Here is a 26,949-nt window from a genome sequence, read left to right on the forward strand (position 1 = left end):
TTGGGTTATGGACATTGGGAAGGGTATGTGATATGGTGAGTGCTGTGAAATGTGTAAGCCTGATGATTCACAGACCTGTACCCCTGGGGCAAATCATACATTATATGTTAATAATAATAATTAATAGAAAAAAGAAAAAATAACTTTCACAAGATTTAATTATACAAGAGTTAAAAAAAGAGCAGCAATTTTTTCTATCCATGGCACTAGAGAGGGTTTTCTTTCTTTCTTCTTTCCTTTTTCTATTTGTCTTTTGAGTGAAAATTATTTTATCAAGAAGTTTCCATTTACATTATTAAAAATAAATAGCAATCATCATCATAAGTCTGTTTTTCTTTGCTTTGTGATACAGACTCTTTACAAAGGCACTTAATTTTTTTTTTAAGCCAAAATTAAGATTTTATTAGAGTTAAGAGAAACAGCATGGTCCTTGAGTCAATCAACCTTGAATTTGAAGATTTATCATTTACTGATTTGGAAAAGTTAATACACAACTCTGATCCTCAAATTTATCAACTATAAAAATGGGTGTAAAAACAGTTTCTACATCGCAGGATAATTATGAAGATTACATGAGAAAATTCTCATGACAAATAAACAGAAAGTATTTAATACAAAATCTGGTACAACTAAGCATTTAACATGTGATATTATTAATAGATCATATGCCACTATGGAACATAAACTGTATCTTCCTAATAATATTACCAAAACAGGCAATGGAATTGGTGTCCTTTAGAGGACACTTAATTCTTCAAAAACAATGGTAGATCAAAGAACATGAAGATCAAGCCTTTAAAAAGAAAAAAAAGCTTGCTTATTTTAATGCAGTGTTTTTTAAACTCTGAGTTGGTAAATAAAATCAATTTTCTGAGTACCAGTTAGTATTTTTTTATTAAAAAGAAAAGGAGAAAATGGAAGGGAAGAGAAGAAGGAAAGGAAGAGAAGGCAAGGAGAAAAAAGAGAAAGAAAATAGAACACATTGTGCATATTAAGGGTTTAAGTATTGTTCATGAAAACTTTATTTCAACCCTATTATATACTTGGTCAAAATAAAAAATTATTCCTTACTCTAAATCAGTTCCAAAAAAAGTTTAAAAGTCTCTAAACTTAATGGGAACTAGTACATATGAATCCATGGGTTTCATGTCACAGGGAAAGATCCAAACACCTTGCTCATTCAAAGGTTTCTCTAATTCATGAAATGTAGCAATTGAAGCCATCTAGGGTCCTTTGGGATATCTTTGATATCCTCTTTTTTGAAATACTGTAAGACAGAAGTAGCTACCTATGAGAGTTTATCCAAGGGCAAGAGGGAGACTAGATGGCTTCTGAATAACCATTCTAGCTATAGGATCATGAAGAAAGCAATGATTTAAAATGAAGAAAAGTTAACAACATTAGAAGACTTTAAGATGTCATTCATTTTATATTCAATAAATTTGGGCACTTACAAATAAAGACCATGGAAATAACTCTTCTTCTAAAGATCTGATGGATTTATGGAATAAAAGAACTAGAAAGTGTCACCCACTTCCAGAGTGCTTTACTCAAAGACACTATTATCTCTCTCTCTCTCTCTCCTTTTGCAAGGTCTATAAAGTATGCATGAGGTTTTGGGTGACAGGTGGGAGAGCAATGTACAACAGGAAGGTGCATGTAAGTGGTTGTGTTCACTTCAGTCTTATTTCAATCCAAACCAGTATGGTGGTCAGCTGTCAACCAAAGAGAACAGGAGTAGGAACAGAGCCAATCAAGCTGTGTTAAGTAACCCAGTCATTCCACAGAAATCTGTACAGCTCTTGTTCCCTGGCAGTACAGCTGGCAACAGCACAGCAGTAATTTGAGGGGTTTTCTATAGGGTGCTTATGAGTTTGATTTCACTGCTGGCTTCTTGCCATTGCAACCTATACACTGGGTAGTTCTGTTTGTGAATTACCCAACTATGTGCTTAGATGATAAAAGATCAGATTTTTCACTTGGTAGGCATGAAGTCAGCTGAGTTTTCACTTTACCAAATGTTTCTTTTTTTCCCCAAACTCTCCAGATTAAGAAAAAGACATGGTTTGTATTGTCAAGCATTTTTCCCTCCCACTTTGAGCCACGTATTTTTTGGGGGGGAGCAAAATTCTATTTTACCTGTAGCTCATCAAACTGTTTTCTCTAAACTAATAAATCTTTAGAGTCTTTTAAATATCAGTTATTTCATTTTCTCCCTACTACTCTCTTCTTTTCATACTTGCCCCTGTGGCAATCAAAAAATGTATCATTTGCCAGATTTGAAGTAAAAAGGATAAATAAGATTCAATTGCTGAGGTTCAAGATGACGTTCTATGTGTAACCAAATAAACTTTCCATTACTTATTTGCACTTTCATATGACTTTCTTCTGATACCCGAAAGACATAAGGTAGTTAAACAGGAATGAACTGTAAAAAAAAAAAAAAAAAAAAAAAAAACCCAGGAATGAACTGTCTTCATTTGGGTGAATTGTCATGTATTTGGGAATATTTAACTTTGAGTCATCCTCAGCTGCTTCTGATAAGCTTGTATCACCTCACCTCATATAAGATCTAATCAATAATATATTTCAATATTGTTTTCCCCTTAGAAGCCGAACTACTCTCACTGGTGCTACAACTTAAAAACTGAAAGCCAAAATTATGAGAGTGGAAATGAGTAAGTAAAAGATATACAATGAAAATACTAGGAATATTCTGTGAGGCAGGGTAAATGAGCAAAAGTATTGATCTTCTCCATCCTTTGGCACATCAGTGTAAAATTTAAAAGTGTTCCTTCACTCTCTCAATATATATATCAATATATATCCCACCTCCAATGGGATACCCTTCATTTGTAAAACAGACACACAACAGGGCCACCAAGTTCACTAATTCCCTCCTACTTCAGTCAGGATACCCAATCATTTTCTTTAAATAGCTAGAGACATCAAGAAGTCGGTCTCACCCCCACCCCAAAATTCTATTTCAAGGAACGTTTTATTTCTACTGCTGTGTACTGGTAGAAGTAGGAAAAGTCAAATCCTAGCACCAGAAGTTCATCAAAAGAATGTTATTAAAACAAGATTCAAAATGAGATTTCATACCAAAATCATGTAACAGATACTAGTTAGCTACCATAGTACTGTTAATAGTATAATTCAGACATTATGGGGTAAATGAGTTATCAGTAGGTTGCCCAGTGAATCAAGCCATCATCTATAATCTGGTTTCTATAAGAATAGCAATTCCAAATTCCAAACAATAAACTTTCAGAACTTTATCTATTAGTAAGTTGGAGAATGCCTACCAGTACAGCCCAATGATTATTTCAGAGATGTCTTTTTGTGATATGGGTAAAGAAATACTAGAAAATCAGATAATTAGGTATCAGCCTTTTTAAATAGGTCATATGCACTACAAAAGTGGAGAACACTTTTTTTAAAAGAATGCAAATGAAAATTATATATTACTTCTTCATTTACTATTAGTGAAGTCTGGGATTTTCAAATATAGTACTTGTAAGTATGTATGAACAAATGATTATTAGTGGCTATAACACATTGTTAATATGATCCCAATAAGAACAGTAATTATGCCAATACTATGTACGTAGAAAGAAAATATAAACAGTTTCTAAAATTACATGAATTACCATGCTCTCCTGCCAATAAATGATTCAGATGCTGCCTTTAAAAAACACACAAATTTTCTAAGCTGAGGGCACTAGGAAAGTTAACAAAACCATAACTCAACCTATTCTCATGCAAGTTCCAGAGAAATAACTAAATACACACTTAACCACCCATATAACCTAATACCTTATTTTCATATGTGAACAAGGCTATGTGGATCTACAAAAATGTCATCTGGGAAGAGCTTTGAGCCACTAGGATAAGAAGTTCTCATAAAACCACCAAATATGTGGTGCCTGGGTGGCTCAGTCAGTTAAGCATCTGCCTTAAGCTCGGGTCATGATTCTAGGGTCCTGGGATCAAGCCCTGACCCTTCTTCCCCTCTCCCATTATGTACTCTCTCTCTCTCTCTCCTAAATAAATAAAATCTTTTTTTAAAAAACCACCAAATATATATTATACTGACATGATAACCAAATCAACTTCTAATAAAAGCCAATTTCAAATGATTTGAGAAAAACTAGCTTGCTATAGAAAGACAAACAATATTCACAAAGCCTGGATTCAAAAAAAAATGGATGCACATAAATCAAAGTGTTTGCAGGAAACAATATATGAATTTTTCAGTAAAATTACAACAAAATTTTACTTGCCATTTGTTCGCAAGTTGGGGACTGGGGAGAGAAAGGTATTGGGCATTTCCTGAGGTAACACAGGGCATAGCTGAATATATTATTATTCTCTCATTTTTAACATAAATATTGAGACTTGTAGTATGAAGTCAGAAATATTGCCTGTAACCAATTACACTGCAACATTCTCATTCATCTGATGAATCTGATGTCCATGCAGGACTTCCAAACCTTTCCCCAGTGCACATGTGTTAGTGGACACCACCCTGCACATGTTCCTTATTCATCCTTCCTCATCCCTCTCAGCCATCAGTAATCCCTTCCTTAACCAGCATGCTGTCTGTTAGTCATATAAATTAGCTTTGAAGTCAGAGCCCTCCTAACCATCTCTGTCAGTTCAGCGGGGGATGGAAGGCCCACTCATTCTATTGTACCCACTATAGTAGTTCAGTATTCTGGGTATTGTACGTTGTAAACCACTGAGAATCTCCACTGAAGAAGCATGGTTAAATGGTATGTCCTTGTCTGTAACTGGGCAAAAGTGTCAGTGTGTATGCAATTGGGGTAAAGTTGTGCATGTGTGTGTGTGTGTGTGTGTGTGTATACATATATATATACACGTAAGCACATATTCAAACATCTAAGAGTATAAAAGCTGTATGGAACTGAATTTATCATTTTCCTCTTGAAGTATATCATACAGACAAATAGCTACAGCTAGCATATAGAATTTCATGAAATAACCATTGTCTTTGTGTGGAAGGACCTAATAGGAAATGGGTCAGGCCTCTCACACATCAGCTGGGACAAAAGAAGGGGAACACAGTATTCTATCTTTGCACCCAAAGCAACAAACTAGAAAATAAATCCGTTTGGAAAAATTATCTCAAGTTTTGCCAGGAGAAGGAGAGTAAAGGAAGTTTCAGATTTCTTGTTAAGAAAAACTGACAGCAAGCCTTCATATTAGACTGTACATGTCTATCCACTAAGATTATTCAAACATTTAAAAAGTATTCTTATTAAGAAAGTTAAGCTCAAATGAAATATTTTGTCTTTTTTTTTTTTCAAGGATAACTCTAAAAAAGGCCTTAGGGGTTAAGGTTTTCACCATTGGTTCTAAGAAAACAACTTACAGTGTTTTAAGTGAAGTCAAGGTAAATAGCATTTCACTGAAATGTGCTTCTACGGCCTGTATGACTTGAAAAACACAAACAAGTATTTCTGGGATTTTGTTTTCCCTGGAAAGGAAAACAGGAAGAAAAATTTTTACATAGTCATGAGGCATAGGGCAAGAAGTGGACATATAAATAACTGTTAGCTCAGTGTAAAGGATCCCTGAAGAAAGAAAAGTAGCCCAGGAGATGTGCACATCAAATAAAAATGGAGAATATGGCTATATTTCAGCTCAAACCAATATTCCCTTTTCAGGAATCATGCCCTCTAGCTCACTGCTGACAATCCATAGATAGCACATGAGTGAGATGAGTTCATGAGTAAGATGTACAGGCATGCTCCACGGCAGGTAAATAAATTTGTTTTCACTGAGATAATTATTCTTACCGTATGTCACTACTCTCATGGCATAAACAGGACAGGTGATGACATCCTATAAAATGCAATTTTTATTCCTATACTCCTGACATTGAGATATATAACCCATTCAGCTCTTGTGAATTTTTTTTTCTCTGAAACTATGCGAGGGTTTTTGTTATTGTTGTTCTTGGGTTTTGCCTTTTTTAAAAATGCTATCATCAACTGTGCAATACTGTTAAAGAGACTGTGGAAAAATGGAACTGTCATTATTTTAGTCTATCTGGTCCTATACAAGGACTACATATGTTATTATCTGAGATAGCTGAATGTAGCTATGTTACTTGGATTTTTTTAAGGATAACATCTGCATGATATAACCTCTGTGCAGTACCTGTATCCTCAAATAAATGCCCTCTCCCAAACCTCAAGTACTTTCAGACCTAACATAGGCAAGAAACAAGGAATCACAAGCCTTTGTACCAACAAATAATTTTTCCAACTATAATTCATTAGTACCTTATTCCAAAAGCATATGAATACTTACAAGATGGTTAATCCTCATTAAAAACTAAGATTACATGACATAATTACATGTAAATAAGAAAAATGAATTAAACTCTTACCCTTTCCTATGTCGGGCACTAGTTGTGAATCATATATACAATTAGAGTTATATTGCTAAGCTAAAAATATTGGTAAAGATCTAAAAATGACAAACAGTGCCTTTTAAATTAATGTCTTATTAGTTGAGTGAAGTACACTGACAAAGAATAATTTATGCTTATTCAAACTGCACTCGACATCTTCAGGTGTTTCCAAATGAGCTCACAGAAGAGTGATTAAATGCATCTGATAACAAGCCACACATTGCTGAAATTACTTACCGCCTCATTTTATGATTAATTAAACATGTAGATTAAAGTTGCAAAAGAATTTAGATTAATGAGCAAGTTAAGTCTTGCTGATATAAGTGAATTGGGAATTGGATGCTCTGTGGAACTTTATAAACATGCATTTTATAATGAATAAGACAAGGCTACATGCAGAATCGTGGCCACCAGGGCCTTTTGACGATGCAGTCTTTTTTAACATGGTTTGACAGCTTTCAAATAACATTCTTCTATAGGCTTTAAACTTTGTGCTTTGCTGTAAAACACAAGACTACATAACTCATGTACCAGGAGTACGATTATTTTCAAGCTCTCCAAGGTAATGACCCCCTGTAGCAGCAGCTGTTCAGAAAAAAATTATGAGCTCAATTGTTATTTTAATCAGAGATAGTTTCATAGTTAAAAGCAGTTATGCAACTTGTAAAATTATATGACACCTCATCAGTACCTTCTCTTTAACACTCCTTCCTCCAAAAGCAAAACCATCCTAAAAAGTCACAGCTTCCAGAGGACTTATTAGCAAACAGGATCCTCAATCATTCATAAAATATTCAAAGCCATTTATTAGTGAAGTTTCTGTGCTAGGAAAGGTAATGTTTAAATTTATGGTGACTCTTATCAGCTCCAAGAGTGTGTCAAAATATTTGCTAGGGTTTGCTGAGTCTCCAATTTTTCTCTTTTAAGACCAGTTTTACCTAATCCAGGTAGCTTAGACTGTGTCAAAAGCCAAGTTGGACTTTATGATTTCCCAGGGCAAGAGAAATTTAGGTTGTTCACAGAGATGTAGTACATTCTCTTTTGCAAGTGATACAGAAGTGTAGAAAAATTAAGCTTGAGTTACTAAACTAGTTTGTGATTTAAAATCTATTCCATTTTTATTATGAAGCTTGTAGCACAATGCCATTTATTATTACCATAGCATAATAAAGACAATCCGAAAATTCACTGAATGGATCTAATCTGCTATCTAAAATATACATCTAATTCTTTTCTACTTATTTTCAGATCTTATGTATGATCCATTTTTTGGCAAGATTTTTGTAGCGTTTTTTTTTTCTTTTTAATTCATATTTTTTTAAAACTCTAAATACTTACCAAGAGAACTATGGAAATTTTTACGTAAGATCAAAAGGAACTGTTTCATGACAAAGGTGGCTAATTACCATCATTAACCACCATATGGACATAATTTCCCATTTAAAGATTTATGTTAGTGAAAATATAATATTGATATAAGTTTCTGACTATGCTGAAATTCATTAAAAGTTAAAATCAGCTTTAAAAGCAGCCAAAACAAAATAGTCTCCATTTGATTTATTTATGATTTAATTACAATTAAATTACATTTATTTATTTCCTTTCAGTTTTAAGTCAGTGTCTTCCACCAAGTACTGTAAACCACGTCTTATCACCACAAAAGGTTATTTTAAATTTATAAGCTTTTCCTCCTTGTAACTCAACTTGAACACCATAATAAGGATTTCTAGGTAAAAATATGGACACAAATACTGCAAGGACCAAATAATAAACTTTCTGCTTATATGAAAATTTAAATTTTTCATTTACATCCTTAAAAAAAGGAAATCTGACAAAAAAGTGGTTATGTCAGTCCCAAAGAGGCTGTATTAGATAACTAAAAATAACTCCTTTGCAATTGTAAGATACATTTGGTATATGCCAGACAGACATAAACTATTCAGACAGTTCAACAAGCAACCAAATTTTAAGGAGCAGGATCCTTCTACTTCAGTCATTGCCATACTATTTCTAGGCCAACCAAAATATGAGGTGCGTCCTGGAGTTACTAATAATTTAATAGGAATTGTGTCACTCCTATGGCATTTTAATACAAGAAAATACATATATTTCCCCCATGAAAGTACTTTCTGTAAAATAACTTTGAGTCCTAAATACTGAATATACTTAGCTATTATAACTACTTATTATTATTAACATGTTTTGATTTTTCTGATAAATTTTTTATAAAGTTTACCTGTATAAAGTATATAAATTTACTGGTTATTTAAAGTTAGGTTTTAAATGTTTACTTGTAATACCAAAATAGGTACTTCACCTTGAAATTTTAAATAAATGGTCAATTAAAATATCCCAAATCAGCCATAATGTAATATAAAAATTCCTAACATTATTTTCATTAAATCAAGATGGCAATTTATTATAATACATATTTTTTAATTCTACAACATATAGTCATGTGGCCTATGGACCTTACATTTCTAAGGGGAGACTGTATTTTCTCTATCACATGTACAGACTGAAAAAAAGTATGAAACATACTCATCAGAAACTAAAATGAGACAACTGAACTCATTTTTGCATGTGATTGGGCCAAGGTTTGCCAAGCTGAACTATAAATGCATTAATACCCACAATACCACCAAATGCTGAATTATTAACATTGTCAGCTCCTCAGTTTCAGTTCATGCCCTATAGAGGAGTTTTGTGTGATTCATCAAAATGAATACCTTCATGAATACCTTACCTTCTGTGTAAGTCTTTCAACGTGTTTACAAGCATCCTAGGGCAAAATGTTTTAAGCTAAAAATAAAGTAACTCTCAACCAAGCAAACTATCATCAAGGTCAATGGAAGGTTCACAAATGCAAAGAACCAATCTATAACAAAGGGGGCAGATGAAGCCAGATGCCACCCCATGCTAGATCCTTGTCAACTCAGCACCCAGCAGTTGACAAGAAGTGGTTTCCCTTCCAGGATCGACAAAATTACGTACTACACCTATGAATTGTATATGTTAATGTACGTATTCAAGAGCCAAAAACAGTGCTAAAAATTGGCTCCCAAACTATTATGATTTATCATTTTTTATTCTATTAACTGTGTAAATTTTTTAGTTCTCTTACACAAATACAGAGTTAATTAACTAGTCCTGAATTTTTTCTTCAATGAAGAAATAAAAAGATTTCTCTGTTTTCTAGATTATTTATGCTAAATCACTTTTAAAATCTCTATGTATCCAAAATATTTTTGTAAGTGCACATTAATAGTGGTTTTATATAAGGTCTTATATAAGATGAATGGATACTTAAAGGATGATTATTTTTTAAAGTCAAAGGTTTTAAAGTCAAAGGTTTCTAAACTTTACTTTGTATCCTACATCACTTCTGTGTACCTTATATCACTTCTTTTTGAAATCAAAACTAATTTTATTCATTAAAAAAGCTTACACCTGAAACTAATATAATATTATACAGCAATTATACCTAAATAAATAAATAAATAAATGTAAATTGATTCAAGATTTGGGAAAATTTAGGGTTTCTGATACTGCTCTTCCTAATCCTTTATTATATATATATGTCCCTTATAAATAGAAGCATTTCTGAAAAACATTGAATTGTGATCGTAAAATGGTTTAATTAGTATGTAAAGTTTAGCCAATAATCCCAATAGTTTTAAATATAACTTAAAAGTAGAAGATGTGAAAGTACTGAGCATTAAAGTTACCTAAGCCTTAGTATTGGATCACAAAAATACAATGCAATCTTCATTTGCCATGGAAATAGGAAATAAATGGGAACATTTGTTATACTCATAAATTATATATATTATACCTGGGCTCTTATACAAAGTGATGAGGGGTCACAAAGTTCTTCTTGAAGCATTTTTCTTTCCTCATCAGAAGATATAGAATGTCTAAAAAGAAGAAACTAATCATTATTGGACCCACTATGCCAGATATAAAATAAATGTTCTCTATGCATCATATAATCTTCCCAACAAACACACCCATTTTATAGATGAGGGGACTGAGTTTCAAATAGGCAAAGGAATTTGTCTGGAGTCCCACCAAGTGGTGATGAGAGTAAAGCCCTATGAACCCAACTCCAAAGTCCAATTGTTCTTTCAGCTATATTACACTTATTTATGGCCTATACTATTTTTGCATTTATGTTATTCTTCACTATCTAGAATCCCCATCTGCTTCTTCTCAGTTAATCCATTCCTACTACTTCTGTCTAAATTTTACCTATTCCCAAAACTATGTTGTGTTCTCAGCAGTTTGTTTAAAAGCCTCTATTACAACAACTCAAGTTAAACTGATTCACACAATATATATTTATATACCGTTACCAATGTTATCATTGACATTACAACAATGTAATCACAAAATGGTTTCACTGACACTACAGTATGTCTTTTTCATTCTCCATTCTATACCCCCTATCTCTCTCACATTTGTAGGAAATTTACAGCTACTACTAGTGGCAACAGTAGTAGCATTAGTATTAATATTATATATTACCAGCTTCAAAAAACCACCTCTTGCTCTCATGCTGCTCTCTGGATCCCCAAAATCTTACTCTCTGCTTTCATTCTGCTCAAATGTTCTCATATCCTTAAACCACCTCTCTGTTCTTCCCAACCAAAAAGTCTACCCCTGACTATTTCAAAAAAGGTGTAAGACACTCTTGATTATCATTTATGCAACAAATATCTAAGAATTTACTATATGCTAGAAACTACGGATAGATAAATAAGATAGACTTTTTTGTCTAAAACCTTACAATATACCACAAAGAAAGATAAGTAAACAAAAACTTATAACATAGATTTGTGTCACAATAAATGTAAAAAAATATCTAAGTGATATGGTACAAAAATTGAAGAGTAGTAAATCATCTGGGTGGTAGTAGTCCAGAAAGGCTTCACATAGAAGGTGATATATATAATAAAGTTTTATTGATTAACAGGATGCAGGCAAAGAAATAGCAATAGTTACCATCTATTATTTAATATTTTCTGTATGAGAAACACTCATATCTAATTTATATTCAATATATATTATGCAATTTTTTTTGGAAAATATGGAGAATTCTGCTTCCGATCAAGATGGACGAATAGGGACTGGATTTACCCTTCTGGCTTACACAGCTGGTGGGGGACAGACAAAATATAAGAAAACAACAGTTTTCAGATACTGGACATCAAGCAATGATGAACAATGATTCCTAAGGGGAAAAAAAATGAGGTTACCCCTATGGTTGTCCCAGCTTATCACATGAAGAAAGGAATTACCCACAGTGCACAAAGGCAGAGCCTAATGGTCTCGGTGAGTTAAGAAGATGAAACTGGGAGTCTAGAAGGCCAAGGTGGTTATAGTTCATAGGACAGAGTAATAGGAGAGAGACCTACATATAGACTTACAGAAATAAAATTTAGCCAATTACTGAGCAGATCATGTGTGTGAGGAAACTAACCAAGGTTAGGGAAAGATACACTTAAAAGGAACAGAGAGAACAATCCCCAGAACCCACTTAAGCTAAGAATGGTTCATTCTTCCATCATCAAAAGTATAAAATTTCATAACACAAGAAGCATTTGTCAAAGTACTCAGAGCAGTATTACCTCAGTAGTGAAGATAATTAATCCTAAAGGCTATAGTAGTTCCAACTGACAGAGCTTAAAAGCAAGCTTTGAAAAGATCAAGGTTTCCAAGTACCTTAACTGCATACCAGAAAGTAAGTCCAAAAATATTTATAAGACTATAGAAACATTTAGTACTCAAGAAGGTAAAGAGCTGCCATCCAATAAAAAATTAGCAGCCATACACAGAAGAAGGAACATACAATCTATAATGAGGAGAAAAGTCAATCAATTAAACTAACCCAGAAATAACAAAGATGAAAATGAGCACACAGGGGCGTCTGGGTGGCTCAATGGGTTAAGCCTCTGCCTTCGGCTCAGGTCATGATCTCAGGGTCCTGGGATCGAGCCCCGCATCAGGCTCTCTGCTTGGCGGGAAGCCTGCTTCTCCCTCTCTCTCTCTGCCTGCCTCTCTGCCTACTTGTGATCTCTCTCTGTCAAATAAATAAATAAAATATTTTAAAAAAGAAAATGAGCACACAAGGATATTAAAACAGTTATGGCTGCATTCTATTTATTCATTGAACTAAAAGAAAGACTGAACCTATTAAGCAGAATATTGGATATATTACAGAGACGCAAGTTAAACTTCCAGAAATAAAAAATTCAATGTCTAAGATGAAAAATATACTGGGCAAAATTAAAAACAGATTAGACACTGCATGACAAGACAAATGAACTTGAAGACTTATCAAGAGAAAGAATCCAAAATAAAATAGAGTGGAAAAAAATAAGATGAAAAAATGTGAACAGAATCCATGAACTGCAGAACATCTTCTAGCTACTTAATCTATGTGTAATTGGACTCCACAAAGAATAGGAGTAAACGAAAAAATTCTGAAGAAATAATGGCTGCAAATTTTCCAGATGTGACAATAACTATAAGCCACAGATAGAATAATTCAAAATACTCTGAGCTCAAGAAACATTAATAAAACTACACTAAGGCATATAGTAATCAACTTGCTTACAACAAGGGACAAAAAGAAAATCCTTAAGTAAGCCAAGGAAAATGATACATCACATACAGAGAAACATATATAACAATTATATCTGACTTCTTTTTATTTTTTTTAAAGATTTTATTTTTTTATTTGACAGATAGAGATCACAAGTAGGCAGAGAAGCAGGCAGAGAAAGAGAGAGGAGGAAGCAGGCTTCCTGCTGAGCAGAGAGCCAGATGCAGGGCTCAATCCCAGGACCCTGGGATCATGACCTGAGCCAAAGGCAGAGGCTTTAATCCACTGAGCCACCCAGGCACCCCTCTGACTTCTTTTTAAAAACAATACAAGCCAAAAGACAATGGATCAATATCTTTAAATTACTGAACAACAAAAAGTGAATCTAAAAATTCTATACATAGCAAAATAAAGATTTTGAAACACAAAAGCAGAGGGGCACCTGGATGGTTTAGTAAGTTATGCATCCAACTCCTGATTTTAACTCAGGTCATGATCTTGGAGTGGTGAGATCGAGCCCCATGTCTTCATTCAGCAAAGAGTCTGCTTGACATTGCTTCTCTCACTCCCTCTCTTCTTCTACCCCTCCCCCTATGCTCTCTCTCTTTCTCTCCCTCCCCGCAAAATAAATATATCTTTAAAAAGTTCTTCAGGCAGAAGGTAAAGTTACCAAATGGAAATTGAATCTACACAAAGGAATAAGTGCCCTGAAAATAGTAAATATGTGGTAAGTATGAAAGACTTTCTTGTTTTTTAAATATCTTCAAAGCAAAAATAATTATTTTTAAGTTTATAACACATGCAGAAGTAATGTGCACGACAATAGCACAAAGACTAGGAGGGAGAAATATAGGTATACTATTGTAACATTCTTAGCCATATGTGAAGTTGGATAATATTACTTGAAATAAGACTATGATAAATTATATAGGGTTGTTCTAAATTCTAAAGCAACCACTAATATGTAATTAAAACAAAAAATAAAAAAGTAATAAGCCAACAAAGAATTTCAAGTGAAATCATTAAAAAATTCTCTATAAATTAAGAGAAAACAGGAAAAGGGAACAATGAACAGATGGTACAAATAGAAAGCAAAGAGCAGATCATGTATTTAAACTCAATCACATCAATAATTACATTAAGTGTAAATGATCTAAATATCCAAATTAAAAGGGGAAAATTGTCATATTGGATAAAAAGCAAGACTCAACTGCATGCAGTCTACAAGAAATTCACATCAAAAATGAAGACACCATACTTGAAAAGATGGAAAATATGTTACTCATACTGCCACTAATAAAAAGAAAGCTGCAGTGGCCGTCAGGCAAAGTAGATTTCAGAGCAAAGGATATTACTAGAGATAAAGGGATCCTTGTACAATGATAAAGGGGTCAATTCATTAGGAGGATATAATGACCCTAAACATCCATCAACTTAGTAGAGCTTCTAAATATAAGGAAGAGGAGGCACCTAGGTGGCTCAGTTGGTTGAGCATCTCTTTGTTTTGGTTTAGGTCATGATCTCAGGGTCATGGAATTGAGCCCCTCAACTGGCCAAGCTCTCCTGCTCAGCAGGGAGTCTGTTTGAAATTATCTCTCTGCCCCTCCCCCATTGATGTCCCCCCCCCCAAATAAATAAATAAATATTTTAAAAAATAAGTAAATACAAGAAAGAAAAATTAATCAAATTTCAAGGAGAATTATAATCAGAGTTTTCAATATCTCTTTCAGGTAATGATAGACCAAGTAGACAAAAAATCAGTAGGATATAGAAGACCTGCACAATAGTATCAACCAACTGTACCTAATTTACATTTATAGAACTTTATTGAACTTAACACCCAATAAAATAATTAGGAATTCAATAACAGAAAGATATCCAGAAAAATCTTTAAATATTAGAAAATAAAATAATACTTGTAAATGACCCACAGATCAAGGTAAAAACCAAAAAGAAAATTAGAAAGTATTTTGGACTGAATAAAATTGAAAATACCACATATCAAAATTTATGGAATGCAGCTAATGCAGTACTTAAAAGTAAATTTGTAGTACTAATACCTATATCAGAAAAGGTCTCAAATTAATGATTTCAGCTTTCACCTTAAGTAACGAGAAAAAGAAGAGCAAATTAAACCTGAAGTATATGGAGAAAAGGAAATAATAAGGATTAAAAAAATCACTAAAATAGAAAACAAAAGAGCAATATTAAATTTTGATATGTTATATTTACATTCTTATATTAGAAATAAGAGACATCACTAAAGATTATACAGATCTTAACAGGATAGAAAATATTAAGAACAACTCTATGCCAATAAATTTAAATACTTAGATGAAATGCTCTTAAATAAGGTCAATAACTCAGATGAAATAGATAACATAAATTGCCCTATATCTAGTAAAGAAATTGAATTTTCAATTAAAAATCTTCCCAGAAGAAAGCTCCAAGCACGGATGGCTTCATTAGTGGACTCTTTTAAGTATTCAAAAAGAATGATACCTATTGTACACAAACTCTTCCGGAGATTTGAAGAAAAGGGAATACTTCCCAACTCATTCCATGAGGCTACAGTAATCAAGTAATCAAGATTGTGGCATAAAAAAATAGACAACTAGATAAATGGAAGAAAACAGAGACTCCAGAAATAAACCTATTTGTATATGATCAATTGATTACCAACGAAAGTGCCAAGGCAATTTAATGGGGAAAGGACAGCCATAAGCAAAAATATAAACCTCAAACTGTATCTTACTCCACTACCAAAATTAGCTCAAAATGAATCACAGACCTCAATTAAAAGTTTAAATTAGGGGTGTCAGGGTGGTCATTTGTTAAGTGTCTGCCTTCGGCTCAGGTCATGACCCAGGGTCCTGGGATTGAGCCCCACATCAGGCTCCCTGTTTCATGGAGGAACATGCTTCTCCCTCTCCTATTCCCTCTGTTTGTGTTCCTTCTCTTGCTATCTGTCTCTCTGTCAAATAAATAAATAAACTATTTTTTTTGAAAAATAAAAGCTTAAACTATTAAACTTCTAAAACAACACAAAGGGAAAAATCTTTGTGACTTTGGGTTTTGCAAAAATGTATTAAAGTGACACAAAAAACATGAAATTCATAATAAAATAATAAATTGGATTTCATCAAGATCTAAAACTTTCACTCTTCAGGACACATAAAGTTACAAAGCAAGCCAAAAACTAGTAGAAAATATGTGCAAAACATATACCCAATAAATAACTTGTAATTTAGAATATATAAAAACCATTACAACTCAATAAAAAAGAAGACAACCAATCAAAAAAAAACCCAGCAAAATATTTAAAAGACACTTTAAAAAGGTAGATGGATGGCAAATAACCACATAAAAAGATGCTTAACATCGTCAGTTATTAGGGAACTACAAATGAAAACTATAGTGAGATACCACTATAAGCCACTTGCATGGCCAAAATTGAAGACTAAACATACAAAGTATTAATAAGGATCTGGGCAACTGTAACTCTCACACACTGCCGTTAGAAATGTAAAATGGGGGTGGGAGTGTGGCACCTGGGTGTCTCAGTCTGTTAGGTTAAGCATCGGCCTTGGGCTCCTGTCATGATCCCAAGGTCCTGGGATTGAAATGCATCAGGTTCCCTGTTCATTCGGGAGCCTACTTTTTCCTCTCCCTCTGCCTCTAACCCTGCTCATGCTCTCCCTCCCTCACTCACTCTCTCTCTCTCTTAAAATAAATAAATAAAATCTTAAAAAAAAGAAAAAAGTGTAAAATGATGCAACTGCTTCTTTGAAGACAATTAGCAGTTCTTTTAAAGAAATCTATGTAATCTAGCCATTTCACTCCTAGGTATTGATCCAAGATAAAGAAAGCTTATATGTACTCAAAGACAATGACCAAAGTAGCCTCATTTGTAATAAGCAAAAATTAGAAAGAACCTGAATGTATAATCAAATTGTGGTATATCCATATAATGAAATACTACTCAGCAATTTAAAAAATAAGTTATTGACAAGCACAACACAAGTGACTCTCAAAATAATTACGCTGAATGACATAAGCTAGACAAAAAAGAATAATGTATCACTCCACTTACATAAAGTTTTTTAAATGCAAACTAATCTATAGTGATAGCATATCAATGATTGTCGAGGTATAAAGTTAGGGAAAGATCAAGTAGGGGAAGAAGTAAGGAACTCTGAAGAGACATTAAGAAAGAAACTGTTAGAAGTGATGGATATGCAAATTATCTTGATTGCAGAAGTGGCTTCACTGGTGTATACCTACATCAAAACTTACCAAACTATATACTTTAAATATATGTAGCTTATTGTATGCCAATTATACCTCAATAAAGATGTAAAAAAAATGCAGTAGGTAAGATTCTCACTTCACAGGTGAGGAAGAGGAAGCTAGGCTCCAAAATGTTATACAATTTGCCTAAGATCACAGCTAGTACACAACAGTACCCAGGGATGGCAGGGATTCCACACCATATATTTCAAAACTAATATGAAACATCTAATATAGTTCTGATTCATGAATGACACTCAAAAAGTGTTTGGGGGTTTTAAAGTATTAGAGGCATATAAAAAGCCCAAGATGTGAAAAAGTCAATATTTTAACTGTCCCCAAAGCTATTCAATTTCTTACACTTAGAATTTTTATTGTGTACTTATTGATAGGATATTTAAATTTCTAAAGAAGTTTTTTTAACCTGAAGTATTTTAATTGATATATGGCAGAGTTTCTGTAATGACCTCAAAAAGCATTTTACTGGAATCTATTATTACGCACCACATAATATGCACTATTTGCTAGGCCCAAGTGAGACAGATTTTTAAGTCCTCTATAGGTAATGAAAGAACTCCTTTGATGAGGCAATGGCAAGGGGTTCAATATGTCAGGAGGCCAAGGTGGACAGACAGTTGAGTGGAAGATGGAGATGACCAGAAACTCTAGGTCTCTAAAAAAGGAACAGTGCCGATGTTCCTTCCACCAATTACAAGGTTCCTGCCATGAAGAAGGAATAACGGCCAAAGCATTTCCCAAGGAGAAACTATTAGGTTTTGTTTAAATCACTTTTTTGCTCTTCTTTTCATATATGTATATTTCATTTTTACTCACAAATAGATTATAAATTCTTAAGGACTAAATCTTCCTTTTCCATTTTAAATTCCAACTGATGTCTAGAGAGTTCTGAATTCATATTCTTACTGAGTGAATGAATAAGGGAGTGAATGCATATTAGTGTTAGTCTAAACAATAGAGTAATGAGAATGACAAAGATCATTTACAAAATCAACTTGACTTTGTCCCATTCTTTGAAAAGTCTATTTTTTTCTTAATTTTTATTTCCATAAGTCTTTTCTTGCTCATGAGTATCCTACTTTCTTGCACTATTTCCTCTTCCCTTGAAAGAGACAAGTAGAGAGGGTCTATATCCTAAGTGTAACATGTGTTGCAACTATACCTTCTGTGGAGAAGGACAAATACAGCAATACAACCAGAGTAGTAGTCATCACTTTGTTTGATAAAATTCTAAAAGTAACCAAATTCTGCACACCTGTTTTACTCCATGTACTAATGCCTATGTGAAAGCCAGCTGATAGGAATGCCATAATCTCAAGGATAGTTACTTTTCTCACTCATAGTACCCAAGTGTTACTTTACCCCCTTCTGAAATCAACAAGGCCCTGCCTGGTGCATTTTAACCCCTGGTATTAATGACTTTCATGTTTACGTTATGCCTTTAAATCTTCAAAATAATTTTTCTGAGTTTTTTTTTATTATGTTCAGTTAGCCAGCATATAGTACATCATTAGTTTTTGATATACTGTTCAATGATTCCGTGCTGCATATAACACCCAGTGCTGCTCATAACACTTGCCCTCCTTAATACCCATCACCTGGTTGCCCTATCCTCCCACTCACCTCCTTTCTCTAACCCTCAGATTGTTTCCCAGAGTCCAGAGTCTCTCAAGGTTAAAAATGACTTTAAGTATATTCTGATTCCTTTAAAAACACATCTTCCTCCCAATTCTCCATGGAAAGAAAAAATACTCCCAGTTTTCACTGGGGATCTAACCAATGAGATGGCAAGGGATTTGAGCATTTCCCTCTCCTTTTTCAATAATTCAGTACTATGATGAATGACAGAACAGGGAAAGCAATCCCTCATAATTTTCACCACATATAATCTGACCAGGCCTATTGATCCTACATTGGCAAGTCTCTTCTTCCTGTTCCCTAAATACCCACCGTTTACCTCCAGCCTGAACTACTGTAATAGCTGCTCACAAGCTCACAAGCTGCTTCTCTAGTTCAAGTCTTAATTCCCTTTAATCAACTCTACAAACTGCTGGTTGAACTACTTTTTCAAAAGCAAAGCTCTTGCCATACTATCAGACTATTTGGTTGTGATGGCCCCAAATACCTTAACCTAGTTTTATAGGCCACTACAATACGATCACACTAAATCTTCTATATACATACCCTATACCTCAGTCAGACTGGACATCTCATTGTTCCCTATCTCATACTTCCCTGTTTCCATTTGTCTATCCCATACCCATCGTTGTGATATCCCCTCACAATCAGGATGCTTCTCTCTTCATCCCCTTTTCCAGTGACAAAATTCTGCTCAAGTTTCAAAGATCATCAAAGAACTACTTCTTAGAGTCCTTCTTCTTAAAGGGATGTATCTTGAATTCTTTTGACCCACCCACCCTAGAGTACTTTTTTTTTTTACTTTATTAAGATACTTAACATATTCTGCATAGAGAATTACTTCTCTATTCTGCAATAATCAATGTAACTTAATTAACATTTTAATCCCTCCTTTGAGCCATGCAAGGAGTCAGACACTAGGTACACAAAAAAGAATAAGAGGGTTTAATAATTCTGTCTAGATTCTTAAGTTCTTAATGACAGGAGTTTTGTGCACTTGCATTTATTTCCAATGCTGCATTAATGTTTTGCTTTGAATATTATCAGTACTCAGTATATATTTGTGCAGCTGAATTAATTTCCAATAGATACTAAACACTCTCCAGGGAAGTAAATATTTGCTACTAAAAAAAAAAAGGGGGGGGGATTTCCATAACTGGGAAAATAATCACATCTTTAAATAGTTTTCAAAGCGCAAGTTGAAAGTTAAATTGACCACTGATTACACCATCCAATGGGTCAGGTCACTCCTCACTAGAAACTAAATTCCAAGTAGGACAGGCTGCTTCAGATGATATATTCTCATATGACCAGAGTTTCCAAGATTGTCAGTTTGGTCTAGTAAAGGTGATTATTGCTTCATACCACAGAAATCTTGTACTTGTTTCTTGTACTCTCCTGGGAGTTTATATAAGACAATTTAAGTTGATATCAGTATTTAAATACTAGTACATATCTGGGAGATGCACACTTCTTGTTTAACCTAGCCACATCTCCACACCCTTAAAATGTATACTTTCGAGGCTATACATACCATTTCTGAAAGCCTAGAAACAATGACACATTTTGGCACTATGAGATTGGGCAAACCTTGAACTTAACTCTCAACATGTTTATATTGCTTCCCTTCCTGGGAAATAGAATGGAAAGACACCATAAGGCTATTTTAAAAAGAACCAGAGATAGAAGAAAATGAAAATGGTCAATAGCATTATTCAAAAACCAATATTAAAACAAAAAAGCTTCTTGACAGTGATACTTATTAATAACAAGGAAAAATTCAAGCAGCAAAAATGAGGTAAACAAAAGGAGCTCACTGTTCCTGACCAAACCAAGCCCCAGTACCTGGCACCAGCCAGGTTAAGAGCTTCTGGGCTGAGCCTAGCTCCTCCCACAGGCTCTCTCTAAACAGAGTGCCACACCTCTCCTCCAGGAAAAAAACTCAGCAGGGTATACAACAGTCACTCTATTACTGAAAGTCAATTTAGCAGCACAAGGACAATCTCAGAAAAGGAAAAAGAAAAGTGCTTTCTTTGTGTAGGAAGAGCAGAAACCAAAAATCTAGAATCTGAAATTTATATTTCTGAAGAGAACTATTAACATAAAATGGTTACAATATTCCAATAGTATTGGGAAAAAAGACAGTACAGGCCTTTTTCATGGCATTTAGGCTCAGAGTAAAATGTAAGAATTCTCAGACTGCAACGTAAACAGATTTGAGATACTCTACAACAGCTGAATCTATGAAAATTTTACCAGATAAGTTCATAATCAAGAATATTATAGGGGCGCCTGGGTGGTTCAATTGGTTAAATGTCTGACTCTTGATCTCAGCTCAGGTCTTAATCTCAGGGTCATGTGTTCAAGCCCTGTATTGGGCTCCATGCCGGATGTTAAAAAAAAGAATATTCTAAATTAAGTGAACCCCTGGTGGTGTTCTAGAATGGAAAGAAATGTGTTTTGAAGTCAAATGGACTGTGTTTGAATCCCACCTCTGCCCTTTTCTTCCTTGCATTCCTTCCTTCTTCCTTCCTTTATCTTTATTTTTTGTTCAGTTGTTCATGCATTCAACAAACATCTACTAGGAAATTACTGCATCAGGCACTGTGATAGAAACTGAGTACACAGGCTTGAACAAAGTAATCATGGTCTCAGCCCCAACAGAACTTTCAGTCTAGTGAAGAAAATAGACATTAAACAAACAAATATATGATATTTATTAATCATTTTAAGGCTATGAAAGCAAAAAAGAAATCAGAACTTAGAGAAAATAGCTGGGGACTTGGAAGAGGGAGGAAACTATCTTTTAAAATCATTGGCAGGATTAAAAATAACATGAAAGTGCCTTGCACAATGCCCAAAACATACAGGTGCTCAACCAAGCAACAGCTGCTTTTTGTTAACTTCTCTCTGCCAAATATAGACCCCCTGGTTCCCTCCCACTCTTTCTCCTACCACAGACACTGGGAAGTGTTGGAGCACTGGTCTGGCTGGCACTGTTGTGGGAGAGTGGCAGCCTGTTCCCTCTTAAACACTTCAGACTGCTGCACCACTTCTTGTTCTATCAGTTTTCTATATAATCACAACCTTAACCAATCTACAACTTTGTTTCAGGCATATCTAGGTTTCATTTCTTGCTCTGTCTCCTTAAGATCATTTATAAATTTTATCCCATTGGTTGCATGGACTATGTAACCCTCAGTCAAATTAATTGTCAAGAAACAACCAACATCAAAAACTGAGATGAATTCATTCTATGTGGAAGACTTGCTAGAAAAACACAACTAAGGAATGTCTTTAAGGTTGGAGTATATGACTGAGTAGAATATTTTATTGTAGAAAGTCTTTCTGAAAACTTAAAAATTATCCTTTCTGACCATGATTAATCCTCTATCTTGTTCTTTGAGAGCAAACATTCAACAAGCCTTAAAATTTGACAAATCCGAGTTCAGGTTTAGTAAGCTGCTAAATCAATAAAGATTCTCACTTCTTTCCCATTATCTTAACTTTATCACCTCACAACGTAAAACTAATTCCAACAGTTCTTCAGTTTCTTTGTACAACATGAGCAAGAGTACTATCTTAGTTCATATGAGAAATGTAATAGGGATTCTTCAGTCCTTAATAAATTGTGACCCCGCATATAATTTAATGGACATGTGTTAGGTTGTCTTACAACTTTGCAAGCAGCATACAGGCTAACTGAAAACAAACTATCTCTGAATGAAAGAAAGAGGAGACAGAAGGGAAGGGAAGGAAGAAGGAAAAAAGGAAGGAAGGAGGGAGGGAAGGAAATAGAGAAGAAGGAAGGGAGGAAGGGAGCGAGGAAGAAAGGAAGGAAGGAAGGAAGGAAATATTCATTACATTAAAAGTCACTTTACAGAATTGATTCCAAAAAACTTTCTAATCTCCAATATTAGAAACATTATATAACATATTTGAAACCTAATTCACATGACTCTTTGCTCTAGAAGATACAAGGATGTTTCTTGATAATGGCTACAATGAGACATTTCTAAAGATCTCCCATACAAAATTTTAGGGTGTGATACATATATGATTATTTTCATATTTATCTCTACATCAATCTTTCCCCAGACAAGCAAAATCATTGCCATTGGTTTTTCTACCAGAGGGGTACTCATTTCTCAAAATCTCTACAATTGTTCTTAAAACTCACTAAATTGAAATCACTAAAATTAGACAATTAGGGGGGGGGAATGATAGAACTCTTTTTAAGTTACTATTGTCATCCAAATAAGGATTTCCACATCTTAAATAACAATCCTCAAATCCATTTCGTGGATTCATAAAAATCTCCTATTTCAATAGTCTTGTTTCATTAATATCCCTCCCTTTTTTCTCTCTTCAACTACTGCAGTGAAACTGGAGGGACAGGTATTTCTTCCATCTAGTCAACCATATCTTCTCAAAAAGCATGAGGTGCTCAGTTTTCTTATATTCAGTTCTCTTATCGACACTCACATGTTTTATGCTTTACTTTGTCAGCCTTCCCAAGATATGACTTTTCAATTACTATCTGTTCTGTGACTGCAATTCCAGAGAAAAACTCCGTGTAACTAGTCACAAAATCAACAGTGACTTCTGCAAATGGCCACTACCAGAAAGCCCAGAATGTTTTCATCCCTTATACCTGTCAACTACTCATTTAGTGTGTCCTTCCTGCTATATCAAATATCAAATTATGCATGACCAATCTCACCTCAAGAGCAGCCCATTCTAGTTGGTGATGTTAATGTATGTAGTCATGGAATAAAAATAATATTCATAGGAGGAATAGTATCTGTATATATTAACATATATATCTGTATTTCTTCTGCACTTTGTTAAATGAAACTTAGAACACAGTGGCAATATCTAAAATCAAGCCATGGGCTTATCAGCCTGCCATAGCTTTAAGAAAAAAAAAAAAAAAGAACCTATATTCCACCTAATGTAGGCAGCTATGGGATGCAGACTTAGATTTCATTAATGCTATTGCTTAATTATCTATTATGCCTGAGTGAAAAAGGGAAAAATTATAATTAACTGTCAAACATACCTTTTTGTTGTGCTTGTATGTTCCAAAGGTATTACAGCCCAAAGTTGACATAAAAATAGAAAATCTGTTTCTATTAATGAATTCATTCACGTAAGTTTATATGAAACTGTATGAGCTGAAAAGAAAAAGAGCTTACTCCAGGACAGTTTGTACCCAAAGAAAACTCTCTAGCAACATATCAAGTTTTAAGCCCTTAGGTTAGAGACCATCTTTTCTTCTCTTGTAATCACTGTGCCAACCCCTTAGTGCTAAGCAAATAATAATAATAATAAGTGTTATACCAAGTGGACAAACTTTTTTGATTGGTTAAACATTAAGGATCGGTCTTTTTTGCCAGTCATCTATGGAAGGGGATGCTTTGGAAATATATCTTTTTATACTATATTTGGCTTTCATCTTTGAAAAACTCCAAAAAGATATATGTAGATTTTATATATGCATACACACACACACACACACACACACACACACACACACACACATATATATATTAGAGAGAGAGCTGGGGGAAGGTGGGAGGGAGGAAAATAGAGAGAGGGAGAGAATGCAGAAAATATTTTTATCTTTACTAGTAATATTTAATTCACATTTTTATGTTTGGAGGTGACAAAAATTTAGTGAAATGATAAGCATTTATATGCATACTCCCAAGATGACATGAAATATGTACTTCAGATAAGACTATATGTCGAGAGTGATGTGTAGAAAAAAGTATACAACAAAATGAACTAGATTTTGTTGATTATTCAATCTTTATAAACTGTATAGCTGCTAAACTATTTCTAAGTGCATGAGTAAATCAATTGCTTAACTATTAACTGAAGTGTAGACATTATATTATATATATATATAGTTTATATTACATATACATTATAATTATAGATCATTATATGATAAAATAATGACTAACTGTGCTTAACTACTACATGAGGACACTCCCTCATGTCCTTAATTTGAGACCACCACCCTGTTCAAATTATGACTTTATTTCCACTTCTCTAAATACATTTATATCCTTTAAATATTAATGAAAGTTATGTAAGAATATGGAAGACTATTAAGCCTATCTTCTTGGTTAAAAACAAGTTCAGAGAACAGCTTCTTGGGGAAATATTCAAATTTATTAGCTGCTCTTAGCAAACTGCCCTCAAGCCCCACATTGTTTCCAATCTCAAGTTAAGAAGAATTTCTCTCCAACGGGCACTGAATCACTTTAATGTTGACTCTTGTGCTGCTCTACTCCACCTTCAAATGTAGCCAGTAAATTCAGCTTTACTACAGTACTATAAAAATGTGAAAGAACCATAATAGCATCTAAAAAAGAGCTGTTGGCGCTATATTAGTTTAGAGAAAACCCTAAACTGAATACTAATGCAAAATTTAATGATCGTTTGCCTAGTTGCCAAAAGAGTTACAATAATTATTTTGCCATAATGTGTAAGTTATCTTGAAGGCATCTGAGAATATTACTATATGAGATTCAGATTAAGTCCCCAAAGTGTCATTGTCTTCATGTTTTGTTTTGTTTTTTTTCCGGTAGAAATAAAACATCAACATACTACCTTCACTGTAATGTTGTCCTCTGATTAGAGGATTGCCTTATGAGTCAAGAAACATTATAAAGAGATCACTTTGCATCTTTAGTAAGTCAGTTTCTTTGATTGATATCCAACATGGATCTACCTTACATCAAATTCCAGTTAACAGTGAATATCATGATTATAAGGTTCCGGTAAAACATTTAAACAGAATCAATAGTTTTCCTTCCCTTTTCTTTTATAACCATGACCAAAATTTTAGAGTTGAAAAGTAAACCAAGATCAAATTTAGACATGTTGTTTGAAATTAGCAAAGATGAAACACTTCACTACCAGACAAAAGCCCTGATTTTAAGAGTAGATTTTTGCCTTCCCTGAAATGCCTAGCTCAGGCAGTGTATTTTTATGCCTGCAGATATTGGCATGTTTCACATTTGAGATTATGACACACCAACTTATTTTGAAATTTCTTTAAATCTTCTACTGCGCATGTTTCAAGTGCTTCATGACTATCACTGATAATTGAGCAATTAACTTGGAATTACCAAATGTGCTGTGATGGCACAATATGGAGTAAGCAACATGAAAGAATAAAGAACAGAGGAACTTAGCACAGTGACTAAAAGTAATAAAGGGTAAAATAGGCCATCATCCTAATAATAATACTGAGTAAGTTTTAATGGTCCCAGGTCTCAGTGGTTTAATGGTGCCAGTAAAATGGTTTAATGAAACAAGTCCAGAGTATTACAAACTTTTTAGAGCAGTTTGTTCTGGTTCTACTAAAAGGAAGCTTCTTTCTAACTGGTCTTGTGTAATATTCAGGGATTGGTCCAAAAAATAAGTGTGGGAGTTTCATTAGACAACAAGCACAAAACAATTAGGTTAAAAATCCTGACAGGCAAATTCTTAAGAATTACAAGCTTGCAAAAAATACATGTAAGATCTTCCTTTTTGTAAGAGAGACAAACACAAAAAATGCTAGGGCTAAAGATGACCTCAAGAAGTCTTTGAGCTATTGTGAACATATCTGCAAATCAAAAATTAAGATACATGGTTTCACATCAAGAGGGAAGGGTGAAATCTAACTATATTAGGAAAAATAGAATGCCTCTTTACTGTTCATCCCATCAAGGTCTCTAATACCGGGCTTTTCTGGCTAAAACCATAGCACAACTTGAAGAGTAGCTTTTTAGTGCTTAAATATAACCAGTGAAGCAAATTCCATAAACCTAAATCCTACCTTATTTCGGCAGCAGGCCATCTTAAAGGTTTTCAAGAAAACTAACAATTTAGAAAGAGATTCAAACTATAGCAAATAAAGGACACTATTAAAAATGTTTTTTTCCTCAAA

The 26,949-nt window shown here is 34.0% G+C and overlaps 1 protein-coding gene across 12 annotated transcripts in view; it reads right to left on the bottom strand.

Moving 5' to 3' along the window:
* The window catches only part of SOX6 (SRY-box transcription factor 6), a 686,491-nt gene that overhangs the window by 471,986 nt on the left and 187,556 nt on the right, over positions 1-26,949 (bottom strand). For 2 of the 12 annotated variants that reach the window (XM_082747253.1, XM_082747263.1), the window contains exon 3: positions 10,281-10,362. The exons of the other annotated variants lie outside the window; for them this stretch is intronic. The gene's annotated coding sequence lies outside the window, so the exon portion shown is untranslated. The remainder of the gene's footprint in view (positions 1-10,280; positions 10,363-26,949) is intronic. 12 annotated transcript variants of the gene reach the window in all.

This window comes from Mustela nivalis (assembly GCF_964662115.1).
Source record: "Mustela nivalis genome assembly, chromosome: 9".
NCBI classification, from domain to species: Eukaryota; Metazoa; Chordata; class Mammalia; order Carnivora; family Mustelidae; genus Mustela; species Mustela nivalis.